The sequence below is a fragment of the Scyliorhinus torazame genome, chromosome 23 (genome assembly GCF_047496885.1).
Source record: "Scyliorhinus torazame isolate Kashiwa2021f chromosome 23, sScyTor2.1, whole genome shotgun sequence".
In the NCBI taxonomy this organism is placed as follows: domain Eukaryota; kingdom Metazoa; phylum Chordata; class Chondrichthyes; order Carcharhiniformes; family Scyliorhinidae; genus Scyliorhinus; species Scyliorhinus torazame.
The window spans coordinates 39,020,507-39,033,001 of NC_092729.1; positions in this window are offsets into that span (position 1 = coordinate 39,020,507).

The following is a 12,495-nucleotide window of genomic DNA, read 5'->3' on the forward strand; positions in this document are numbered from 1 at the left end:
ACACGGCCAATCCACCTAACCTGCACATCTTTGGACACTAAGGGACAATTTAACACGGCCCAATCCACCTAACCTGTACATCTTTGGACACTAAGGGACAATTTAACACGGCCAATCCACCTAACCTGCACATCTTTGGACACTAAGGGACAATTTAACACGGCCAATCCACCTAACCTGCACATCTTTGGACACGAAGGGGACAATTTAACACGGCCAATCCATCTCACCTGTACATCTTTGGACACTAAGGGACAATTTAACACGGCCAATCCATCTCACCTGTACATCTTTGGACACTAAGGGGACAGTTTAACACGGCCAATCCACCTAACCTGTACATCTTTGGACACTAAGGGGCAATTTAACACGGCCAATCCACCTAACCTGTACATCTTTGGACACGAAGGGACAATTTAACACGGCCAATCCATCTCACCTGCACATCTTTGGACACTAAGGGATAGTTTAACACAGCCAATCCACCTAACCTGCACATCTTTGGACACTAAGGGACAATTTATCACGGCCAATCCACCTAACCTGTACATCTTTGGACACTGAGGGACAATTTAACACGGCCAATCCACCTAACCTGTACGTCTTTGGACACTAAGGGACAATTTAACACGGCCAATCCACCTAACCTGTACATCTTTGGACACTAAGGGACAATTTAACACGACCAATCCATCTAACCTGTACATCTTTGGACATTAAGGGACAATTTAACATGGCCAATCCACCTAACCTGTACATCTTTGGACATTAAGGGACAATTTAACACGGCCAATCCCCCTAACCTGCACATCTTTGGACACTAAGGGACAATTTAACACGGCCAATCCACCTAACCTGTACATCTTTGGACATTAAGGGACAATTTAACATGGCCAATCCACCTAACCTGTACATCTTTGGACACTAAGGGACAATTTAACACGGCCAATCCACCTAACCTGTACATCTTTGGACACTAAGGGACAATTTAACACAGCCAATCCACCGAACCTGTACATTTTTGGACACTAAGGGACAATTTAACACGGCCAATCCACCTAACCTGTACATCTTTGGACACTAAGGGACAATTTAACACGGCCAATCCACCTACCATGTACATCTTTGGACACTAAGGGACAATTTAACACGGCCAATCCACCTAACCTGCACATCTTTGGACACTAAGGGACAATTTAACACGGCCAATCCACCTAACCTGCACATCTTTGGACACTAAGGGACAATTTAACACGGCCAATCCACCTAACCTGCACATCTTTGGACACTAAGGGGCAATTTAACACGGCCAATCCATCAAACCTGTACATCATTGGACACTAAGGGTCAATTTAGCATGGCCAATCCACCTAACCTGTACATCTTTGGACACTAAGGGACAATTTATCACGGCCAATCCACCTAACCTGTACATCTTTGGACACTGAGGGACAATTTAACACGGCCAATCCACCTAACCTGTAGATCTTTGGACACTAAGGGACAATTTAGCTCGGCCAATCCACCTAACCTGCACATCTTTGGACACTAAGGGACAATTTAACACGGCCAATCCACCTAACCTGTACATCTTTGGACACTAAGGGACAATTTAACACGGCCAATCCACCTAACCTGCACATCTTTGGACACTAAGGGACAATTTAACACGGCCAATCCACCTAACCTGCACATCTTTGGACACTAAGGGACAATTTAACACGGCCAATCCACCTAACCTGTACATCTTTGGACACTAAGGGACAATTTAACACGGCCAATCCACCTAACCTGCACATCTTTGGACACTAAGGGACAATTTAACACGGCCAATCCACCTAACCTGTACATCTTTGGACACTAAGGGACAATTTAACATGGCCAATCCACCTAACCTGCACATCTTTGGACACTAAGGCACAATTTAACACGGCCAATCCACCTAACCTGTACATCTTTGGACACGAAGGGACAATTTACCACGGCCAATCCATCTCACCTGTACATCTTTGGACACTAAGGGACAATTTAACACGGCCAATCCATCTCACCTGTACATCTTTGGACACTAAGGGACAATTTAACACAGCCAATCCACCTAACCTGTACATCTTTGGTCACGAAGGGACAATTTATCACGGCCAATCCACCTAACCTGCACACCTTTGGACACTAAGGGGCAATTTAACACGGCCAATCCACCTAACCTGCACATCTTTGGGCACTAAGGGACAATTTAACACGGCCAATCCACCTAACCTGTACATCTTTGGACACTAAGGGACAATTTAACACGGCCAATCCACCTAACCTGTACATCTTTGGACACTAAGGGACAATTTAACACGGCCAATCCACCTAACCTGTACATCTTTGGACACTAAGGGACAATTTAACACGGCCAATCCACCTAACCTGTACATCTTTGGACACTAAGGGACAATTTAACACGGCCAATCCACCTAACCTGTACATCTTTGGACACTAAGGGACAATTTAACACGTCCAATCCACCTAACCTGCACATCTTTGGACACCAAGGGACAATTTATCACGGCCAATCCACATAACCTGCACATCTTTGGGCACTAAGGGACAATTTAACACGGCCAATCCACCTAACCTGTACATCTTTGGATACTAAGGGACAATTTAACAGGGCCAATCCACATAACCTGCACATCTTTGGACACTAAGGGACAATTTAACACGGCCAATCCACCTAACCTGTACATCTTTCGACACTAAGGGACAATTTAACACGGCCAATCCACCTAACCTGCACATCTTTGGACACAAAGCGACAATTTAACACGGCCAATCCACCTAACCTGCACATCTTTGGATACTAAGGGACAATTTAACACGGCCAATCCACCTAACCTGCACATCTTTGGACACTAAGGGACAATTTAACACGGCCAGTCCACCTAACCTGCACATCTTTGGACGCTAAGGGACAATTTAACACGTCCAATCGACCTAACCTGCACATCTTTGGACACTAAGGGACAATTTAACACGGCCAGTCTACCTAACCTGCACATCTTTGGACGCTAAGGGACAATTTAACACGTCCAATCGACCTAACCTGCACATCTTTGGACACTAAGGGACAATTTAACACGGCCAATCCACCTAACCTGCACATCTTTGGACACTAAGGGGCAATTTAACACGGCCAATCCACCTAACCTGCACATCTTTGGACACTAAAGGGCAATTTAACGCGGCCAATCCACCTAACCAGCACGTCTTTGGACTGTGGGAGGAAACCGGAGCACCCGGAGGAAACCCACGCTCCGCGGAGAGGCTGAATAGACTCGGACTGTTTCCATTAGAAGGACGGAGGTTGAGGGGTGACCTGATCGAGGTCTGCAAGATTGTGAGGGGGCGTGGAGAGAGTGGGTGGGCAGGTTCTTTCCCAGGGTGGAGGGGTCAGTCGCCGGCGGGCAGAGGTTTAAGGTCCGTGGGGCAAAGTTTAGAGGAGATGCGCGGGGCAGATGTTTTACACGGAGGGTGGGGAGGGCCTGGAACGCGTTGCCAGGGGAGGTTGTGAAGCAGATACATTAACCGTGTTCAGGAGGCATCTCGACAAACACGTGGATAGGACGGGGATCGAGGGACACGGCACAAGGAGGTGCTGAGGGGTTTGGGCCAAGGTTGGTTTCACGGCCGGTACAGCCTTGGAGGGCCGAAGGGCCTGTTCCTGTGCTGCATTGTTCTTAGTACCCGCCCAAGTACAGGAGGTCAGTAACCTGTTAAACCGGGCAAAGAAAGGTTCCGAGAGGATTACAGTGAAACAAACCCCAAGCCCTTGGGAGAATGTTCATTCTAACAGCCTGGACTCTGATGGGCTCGGCGGGAAGGCTGTCCCACGTCAAAGATCTGACGTCACTCTCCTCACCAGCCCTGTGTACTTCAACCCATGAAGCACAGGCCAATCATCAGCCGCCCGGATACTCCGGATAACGAAAGCTACCTCTGGCAAGACGGAAAGGCAGCACCCCCCAGATTGGCTGCCCTCCCCGGGGGATTAATCCCAAAGTATTCCCTCTTCCCCAGGTTCAGTTGCGCCTGTGAATAAGATTGTACACACTCAGCAATGCGGCCTCCCACCAGCAGGTGGCGTCAGACATTAATCACGTGACCTCCGGCGCTCGGTAGTAAGGCGTACACGAGGTCAGTCGCACAGCAGGCTTGTTCCCGGAGAGTCTTGGCGACTCAGTGCCAACTTGTTCTGTATCGCATCCTGATCATTAGGCTGCCACGCATGCATCAATAAATCACCGATAAATCACCAGCAGTTCTGCGTGAATCATTGCGAAGACAAGGCTACAGAACGCAACACAGTTTGTCTTCCGAAAGGGAGGCAAGAGTCCTCACTAACGCCACGGCCAAGGGTTCAATCGCTCGAGTAAGCTGGAGTGGCGACAATGGACACCCCTCTCTCGTGCCTCGACTCAAGTGAAAGTGCCCCAAGCCCATCACGTTAGAGCGTACACTTGATGCCTTGGCCCACTGCAATTCGCATACCGCTGCAACCGGTCCACAGCAGACACCATTTCCCAGGCCCTACACTCATCCCTAGAGCATCTCGAAAACAAGGACCCCTACATCAGACTCCTATTTGTTGACTACAGTTCCGCCTTCAACACCATAATCCCAGCCAAGCTCATCTCAAAGCTCCAAAACCTAGGACTTGGCTCCTCACTCTGCAACTGGATCCTCGATTTTCTGACCCACAGACCATAATCAGTAAGAATGAGCAACAACACCTCCTCCACAATAGTCCTCAACACCGGCGCCCCGCAAGGCTGCGTACTTAGCCCCCTACTCTACTCCCTGTACACACACGACTGCCTGGCAAAACTTGGTTCCAACTCCACCTACATGTTTGCTGACGATACGACCATAGTGGGCCGGATCTCGAATAACGGTGAGTCCGAATACAGGCGGGAGATAGAGAACCTAGTGGAGTGGTGTAGCGACAACAATCTCTCCCTCAATGCCAGCAAAACTAAAGAGCTGGTCATTGTCTTCAGGAAGCAAAGTACTGTACACACTCCCGTCAGCATCAACGGGGCCGAGGTGGAGATGGTTAGCAGTTTCAAATTCCTAGGGGTGCACATCTCCAAAAATCTGTCCTGATCCACCCACGTCGACGCTACCACCAAGAAAGCACAACAGCGCCTATACTTCCTCAGGAAACTAAGGAAATTCGGCAGGTCCACATTGACTCTTACCAACTTTTACAGATGCACCATAGAAAGCATCCTATCGGGCTGCATCACAACCTGGTATGGCAACTGCTCGGCCCAGGACCGCAAGAAACTTCAGAGAGTCGTGAACACCGCCCAGTCCGTCACACGAACCTGCCTCCCATCCATTGACTCCATCTACACCTCCCGCTGCCTGGGGAAAGCGGGCAGCATAATCAAAGACCCCTCCCACCCAGCTTACTCACTCTTCCAACTTCTCCCATCGGGCAGGAGATACAGAAGTCTGGGAACACGCACGAACAGTCTCAAAAACAGCTTCTTCCACTGTTACCAGACTCCTAAATGACCCTCTTATCGACTGAACTGATCTCTTCATGCATCTTCTGTACTGAGTAATTCTACACTGCTGTATGCTTCACCCGATGCCTGGGTCTGTGTATTTACATTGTGTATGTAGGGGCAGCACGGTCGCGCAGGGGTTGGCACTGTGGCTTCACAGCTCCAGGGTCCCGGGTTCGATTCCGGCTTGGGTCACTGTCTGTGCGGAGCCTGCACGTCCTCCCCGTATCTGCGTGGGTTTCCTCCGGGTGCTCCGGTTTCCTCCCACAGTCCAAAGAAGTGCAGGTTAGGTGGGTTGGCCGTGATTAATTGCCCCTCAGAGTTCATAAAAGGTTAGCTGGGGTTAATGGGTTATGAGGATAGGGTGGGTGAGGGCTTGGGGAGGGTGCTCTTTCCAGGGGCCGGTGCCGACTCGATGGGCCGAATGGCCTCCTTCTGCACTGTAAATTCTATGATGACCCTGTCTCGGGGCGGGGACCAATCTGCCTCTCGTGCCTCTGATCTGAACCATCCCCCTCCCGGGTAACCGCCTGGCTCAGCTGGTGAGCCAGACCGATGGCCTACCTTCGACCCGTACTCCTAATCCCGCCCCCCCCCCTCCCCCCTCACTCGCCGCTGGCCCACCGCCTTCCCCGTAGGAAACCAGAGCCAACTGGGCTTTGCAGCTGGATCCCAGTCGCGAGTAACTCGGGGGGGGGAGGGGGTAAAGTTATCTGAGTATCGGAGATCTCGCTCCCAAATCCCACCCGCCACCCGCTTCCGCTCTGTCATCGCCGTTCTGTCCCGCCGTGTTGAGGGAGAGACCGAGACAGTCCCACTGAGCTCAACGTGCTCGTCAACAGGCGTAGCCTTGTGATTGCAAATCCCTTTTCTCCGCTGGAAACGTCACATGGTACCTCCGCAGCGGGGCGCTGGACGGGATCCGTCTCCAAGAGCAAATCCACAAAGCGCGGTCGGAATCGATTATTGCCCAATATCCCGTTCTTCTCCCACTTTCCATGCATGTGTGACAAGCAGGAGGACTCCTGATCACTTGGGTTGAGAAATCTCCGGCGATCTCGCCCCCCCCACCTCTCGCTCGATGCGGGCCTGAAGTGCTGTCCCCCCACACCCGACAGGGCCAACCATTTCGGCCTGGGCCTGTCCATTTTTGGGCACGATTAAAGTCTCCCAAGATTCAGTTGCTGCACCTCCATGTCCGGTGTCTGGGATGGATCCCAACAAATGTCACGTCACCCCAGTTAGGGGCGTCGACATTCGCCCGTTGCCCCCCCCACCCCCCCCCCCCCACCCCCCGGCGAATGACCCACTGCCCACCGCTCTATTCCCCCGTTAGCGTCCACAACGAGCCCGGTGACCGATAGAGGGGGCCGTTTATTGATTATTGAATTACAGATCCTCGAGCCCGCCCGACAAAGCCCGAGTTCGGGTCCAGAGGCTGGAGGCCTGCTGTTTAGTGTATTCAAGCCTCAGTTAACTTTATCAACTCGTCGTGTATTATTGATGGTGTACCAGTTTAATACACTAAACTCCTCAAGATGGACTCTTCACTCAAGATGAACTCCTCACTCGAGCCCGATCGCCAGGAACTGGACCCCCAGGCAACCGACGCTACAGAGGCTTTTGAACACTGGCTAAGCTGCTTCGAGGCCTACCTCGCGTCCTTCAACGATGACTTCACGGGCCTCCAGAGGAAGCAGGTCCTCCGCGCACGGGTGAGCCCAAGGGTCTCTCACCTCATCAGGGACGCCCCCTCGTACGCGGCGGCAATAACGCTGCTCAAAGGACAATACGTGAAATCTGTCAACCAGGTATATGCGAGGCACCTGCTCGCCACGAGACGGCAACGCCCGGGGGAATCACTCGCGGAATTCCTGCGCGCCTTCCGCATCCTCTGCCGGAACTGCGACTGCCGGGCGATATCGGCTACCCAGCACGCGGAGCTGCTGATCAGAGACGCCTATGTCGCCGGCATGCACTCGAACTATATCCGCCAGCGCTTATGAGAAGGAGGGACAACCGGCCTCCCAGAGGCAGTCCATCTCTCCAACTCACTGGAGGTGGCCTCCCACAACATGGGGGCCTACGCCTCCGACCGCGCGGCACCCTCATGGGCGCAGCCATCAGCCGACCCGGGTGCCACGCAAGCCTGCGCCCCACCGGTCCGCCAACGCCAGAGGCCCGAAAGTGCTACTCCTGCGGCCAGGGTAACCACCCCCCGACAACGCTGCCCGGCACGGAACGCGACCTGCAACGGCTGTGATCGGTGATGTGTCAGGCAGGTGGGTTCGAGGTGGACTGCACTCGATGCAGGGAAGCTCGAAACAGACGTCTAACACTGGGGAAGATCCAACACTGTTTTATTCAACGATAGAACTGCTGTACATATTCAGCTGTGGGTCGACACTATACTGATCTGGCTAGTGGCCTTGTAGTAGCCTGACCAGACTGACTAGCTACCGCATGGTGTTCGTGCTCGATAGCTCGTGGACTCTGACTGTCTCAGTGGCTGGGTCCCGAGAGAGCGGGAAACCTAGTGCCCTCTGCCTTTATAGTGGTAGTGTCCTTCTGGTGATTGGCTGCACTGTGCTGTGTGCTTATTGGTCATCCTGTGTGTCAATCACTGTTATATACATGAGTGGATATTATGACAGGAAGAAGAGTCACTTCTCAAAAGCCTGCCAGGCCCGAAACCCCCCTAAAGCTTCCAGGCCCAACAGCGCTGCCTGCTGCCTGTCGGAGCCAGCCCCAACTGCCGCCCCACCCGCCATGTGCGACCCGTGGGCGCCGCCATCTTTAATCTCAGCCGACACGTGCGACCCACGGGGGCCGTCATCTTGGACGCCATCTTGAACCTCGTCCGACACGTGCGACCCACGGGGGCCGCTACCTTGGACGCCATCTTGAACGTCGTCCGACACGTGCGACCCACGGGGGCCGCCATCTTGGACGCCATCTTGAACCTCGTCGGACACGTGCGACCCACGGGGGCCGCCATCTTGGACGCCATCTTGAACCTCGTCCGACACGTGCGACCCACGGGGGCCGCCACCTTGGACGCCATCTTGAACCTCGTCCGACACGTGCGACCCACGGGGGCCGCCACCTTGGACGCCATCTTGAACCTCGTCCGACACGTGCGACCCACGGGGGCCGCCATCTTGGACGCCATCTTGAACCTCGTCCGACACGTGCGACCCACGGGGGCCGCCATTTTGGTACCCCTCCGCTGCCTCTCGGGAGCCCAGATCGCCCGACCATACGCTGGCCGCCGTTACCCCCGACCGTCTTCCGACACTCGCCGCCGCCACGCTGGACCAGTCCCGGTCGCACCCCCTCGCGAAGTCCACGATGGCCGTCCGGATCGCCGGGCACAAGGCGGCCTGCCTTTTCGACTCCCGGAGCACGGACAGCTTCATACACCCGGATCCGGTAAGGCGCTTCTCCCTCCCTGTCCTACCCGAGACCCAGGAAATCTCCCCGGCTTCCAGACCCCACGTAGTGGAGATCCGGGGGTACTGCGTCGCGGCCCTCACTGTGCAGGATGTAGAGTACACCAACTTTAGGCTCTACGTCCTCCCCCATCTCTGCGCTGCCCGATTACTGGGGCTCGACTTCCAGTGCCACCTCCAAAGCCTTCCCCGAAAGTTCAACGGACCCCTGCCCCCCCCCCTCACCGCCTGTAGCCTCGCGACCCTTAAGGTCGCCCCACCCTCCCTCTTCGCAAACCTCACCCCGGACTGCAAGCCCGTCGCTACCAGGAGCAGACGCTACAGCGCCCAGGACAGGGCCTTCATCAGGTCGGAGGTCCAGCGACTCCTGCGAGGGGGGATCATTGAGGCCAGTACCAGCCCCTGGAGAACCCAAGTGGTGGTCGTCAAGACAGGGGGGAAGCACCGGATGGTCATCGATTACAGCCAGACCATCAACCGGTCCACGCAGCTCGACGCGTACCCCCTCCCCCACATATCTGACATGGTCAATCAGATTGCGCAGTATCGAGTCCTCTCTACAGTCGATTTGAAGTCCGCGTCCCACCAGCTCCCCATCCGCCCGGAGGACCGCCAATACACTGCGTTCGAAGCAGACGGCCGCCTCTATCACTTCCTCAGGGTTCCCTTCGGCGTCACTAACGGGGTCTCGGTCTTCCAACGGGAGATGGACCGAATGGTTGACCGGGACGGGCTGCGGGCCACCTTCCCGTACCTGGACAACGTCACCCTCTGCGGCCACGACCAGCAGGACCACGGCGAGAACCCCCCGGCGCTTCCTCCACACCGCCAAACTCCTAAATCTCACTTATAATAGAGAGAAATGCGACTTTCGCACGACGCGCCTGGCCATCCTCGACTACGTCGTAGAACACGGAGTCCTAGGGCCCGATCCCGACCCCACACGCCCCCTCCTGGAACTCCCCCTCCCCCACTGCCCCAAGGCCCTGAAGAGATGCCTGGGGTTCTTCTCCTACTAGGCCCAGTGGGTTCCCCAACTATGCGGACAAGGCCCGTCCGCTGATCAAAACCACCACCTTTCCCCTGGCGGCTGAGGCCCAACTGGCCTTCGACCGCATTAAAGCAGGTCTTGCCAAAGCCGCGATGCATGCTGTGGGCGAGTCCATCCCGTTTCAAGTGGGAAGCGGTGTGTCTGACGTCGCTCTGGCCGCCACCCTCAACCAGGCGGCTAGGCCCGAGGCTTTCTTCTCCCGCACCCTCCACGCCTCCGAAATTCGACACTCCTCTGTCGAGATGGAGGCCCAGGCCATCGTCGAAGCCGTGAGACACTTGGAGGCATTACCTGGCCGGCAGGAGATTCACTCTCCTCACTGACCAACGGTCGGGCCTTCATGTTCGACAACGCACAGCGGGGCAAGATCAAGAACGATAAGATTCTGAGGTGGAGGATCGAGCTCTCCACCTACAACTACGATATCTTGTATCGCCCCGGGAAGCTCAATGAGCCCCCTGATGCCCTATCCCGCGGTACATGTGCCAGCGCACAAGTAGACCGACTCCACAACGACCTGTGTCACCCCGGGGCTCACCCGCTTTTTGTATTTTATCAAGGCCCGCAACCTGCCTTACTCCATCGAGAAGGTCAGGTCCGTGACGAGGGACTGCCAGGTCTGCGTGGAGCGCAAACCGCACTTCTACAGGCCAGACAGAGCACATCTGGTAAAGGCCTCCCGCCCCTTTGAGCGCCTCAGCATGGACTTCAAAGGGCCCCTCCCCTCCACTGACCGTAACGTGTACTTCCTCAACGTCGTTGACGAGGACTCCAGATTCCCCTTCGCCATCCCCTGCTCTGACATGACCTCTGCCTCCGCTATCAAGGCCCCGCGCAGGCTTTTCACCCTGTTCGGTTTCCCCGCTTCCATCCACAGTGATCGGGACTCCTCCTTTATGAGCGAAGAGCTGCGTCAGTTCCTGCTCGCCAGGGGCATCGCCTCGAGCAGGACGACCAGCTACAACCCCCGGGGGAACAGGCAGGTGGAGCGGGAGAACGGCACGGTCTGGAAGGCCGAACTCCTACGGTCGAAAAGTCTCCCAGTCTCCCGCTGGCGGGAGGTCCTCCCCGATGCGCTCCACTCCATCCGGTCGCTCCTATGTACAGCTACTAACGAGAGTCCTCACGAGGGTATGTTTACCACCACGACTCAGCACCTGGGTGGAGAAGTTGATGACAACACGCTCCCGGAGTGAGGCGATCACGGCAGAAGGTCAAGGCCCCCGACAGACTTGACCTTTAAGAAAACTCCGCCCCCCCCGCTGGAATTTTTTTAAACAGGGGGTGAATGTGGTAAACCACGTGACTGTATTGTCTGTACTGTTCCATACAGGCCTGGGCTTGTCCAGGTTGGCTCCGCCTGTGCCTCCTCCCCTCGGGGCTTCCTGTATAAGAGTGGCAAGTCTCCGCTTCCGGCCCCAGTTCGGGTCCAGAGGCAGGAGGCCTGCTGTTGAGTGCATTAAAGCCTCAGTTAACTTTATCAACTCGCCGAGTGTTACTGATGTTGTATTCCCACGTTTACAGTCTTCAGCTGAGCAAAATCTCTCAAACTCTCCAACCAGGCCACCAAGCCCCCTTACGTTGCAGGTGATCAACCGAATCAGGGGTCTCTCCCCCCCCCCCCCCCCCCCCCCCCGCCCCGTCTCCCCCATCACGGAATCAGACGTTTCCGCAAGGGACTATCCAGTAAATGTTCAGGAGAAAGAAAAGCAGGGCCGGGGCCGAATCAAGATGGCCGCCACACATCCCCCCCCCCCCCCTCAGAGTAAAAGACAAACCGCTCTACGGTCAGCGAACTAACCCCCCCCCCCCCCCCCCCCCCCCCCCCGCCCCGTCTCCCCCATCACGGAATCAGACGTTTCCGCAAGGGACTATCCAGTAAATGTTCAGGAGAAAGAAAAGCAGGGCCGGGGCCTAATCAAGATGGCCGCCACACATCCCCCCCCCCCCCCCCCCTCAGAGTAAGACAAACCGCTCTACGGTCAGCGAACTAACCCCCCCCCCGCCCCGTCTCCCCCATCACGGAATCAGACGTTTCCGCAAGGGACTATCCAGTAAATGTTCAGGAGAAAGAAAAGCAGGGCCGGGGCCTAATCAAGATGGCCGCCACACATCCCCCCCCCCCCTCAGAGTAAAAGACAAACCGCTCTACGGTCAGCGAACTAACCCCCCCCACCCCCCCACCCTCCCGTTTCCCGGGCAACGTCCCACCCACGTACACAACCTGAACCCGACCCAAAATCCAAACCGTACCCCGGCCGCCCCCCCCCCCCCCCCCCCCCGCCGTCCCCGCCGCCCCCCCCCCAGGCTCGGACGCAGATGCAGAGACCAGGCTAAACTGGTTCAACGGCAGCAGCTCCGCCACCTCTCCCATCCCGCCCTCGTTTACAAGCTTCATTTATTGCCGGGGAGGGGTTGCGGGGGGGGGGGG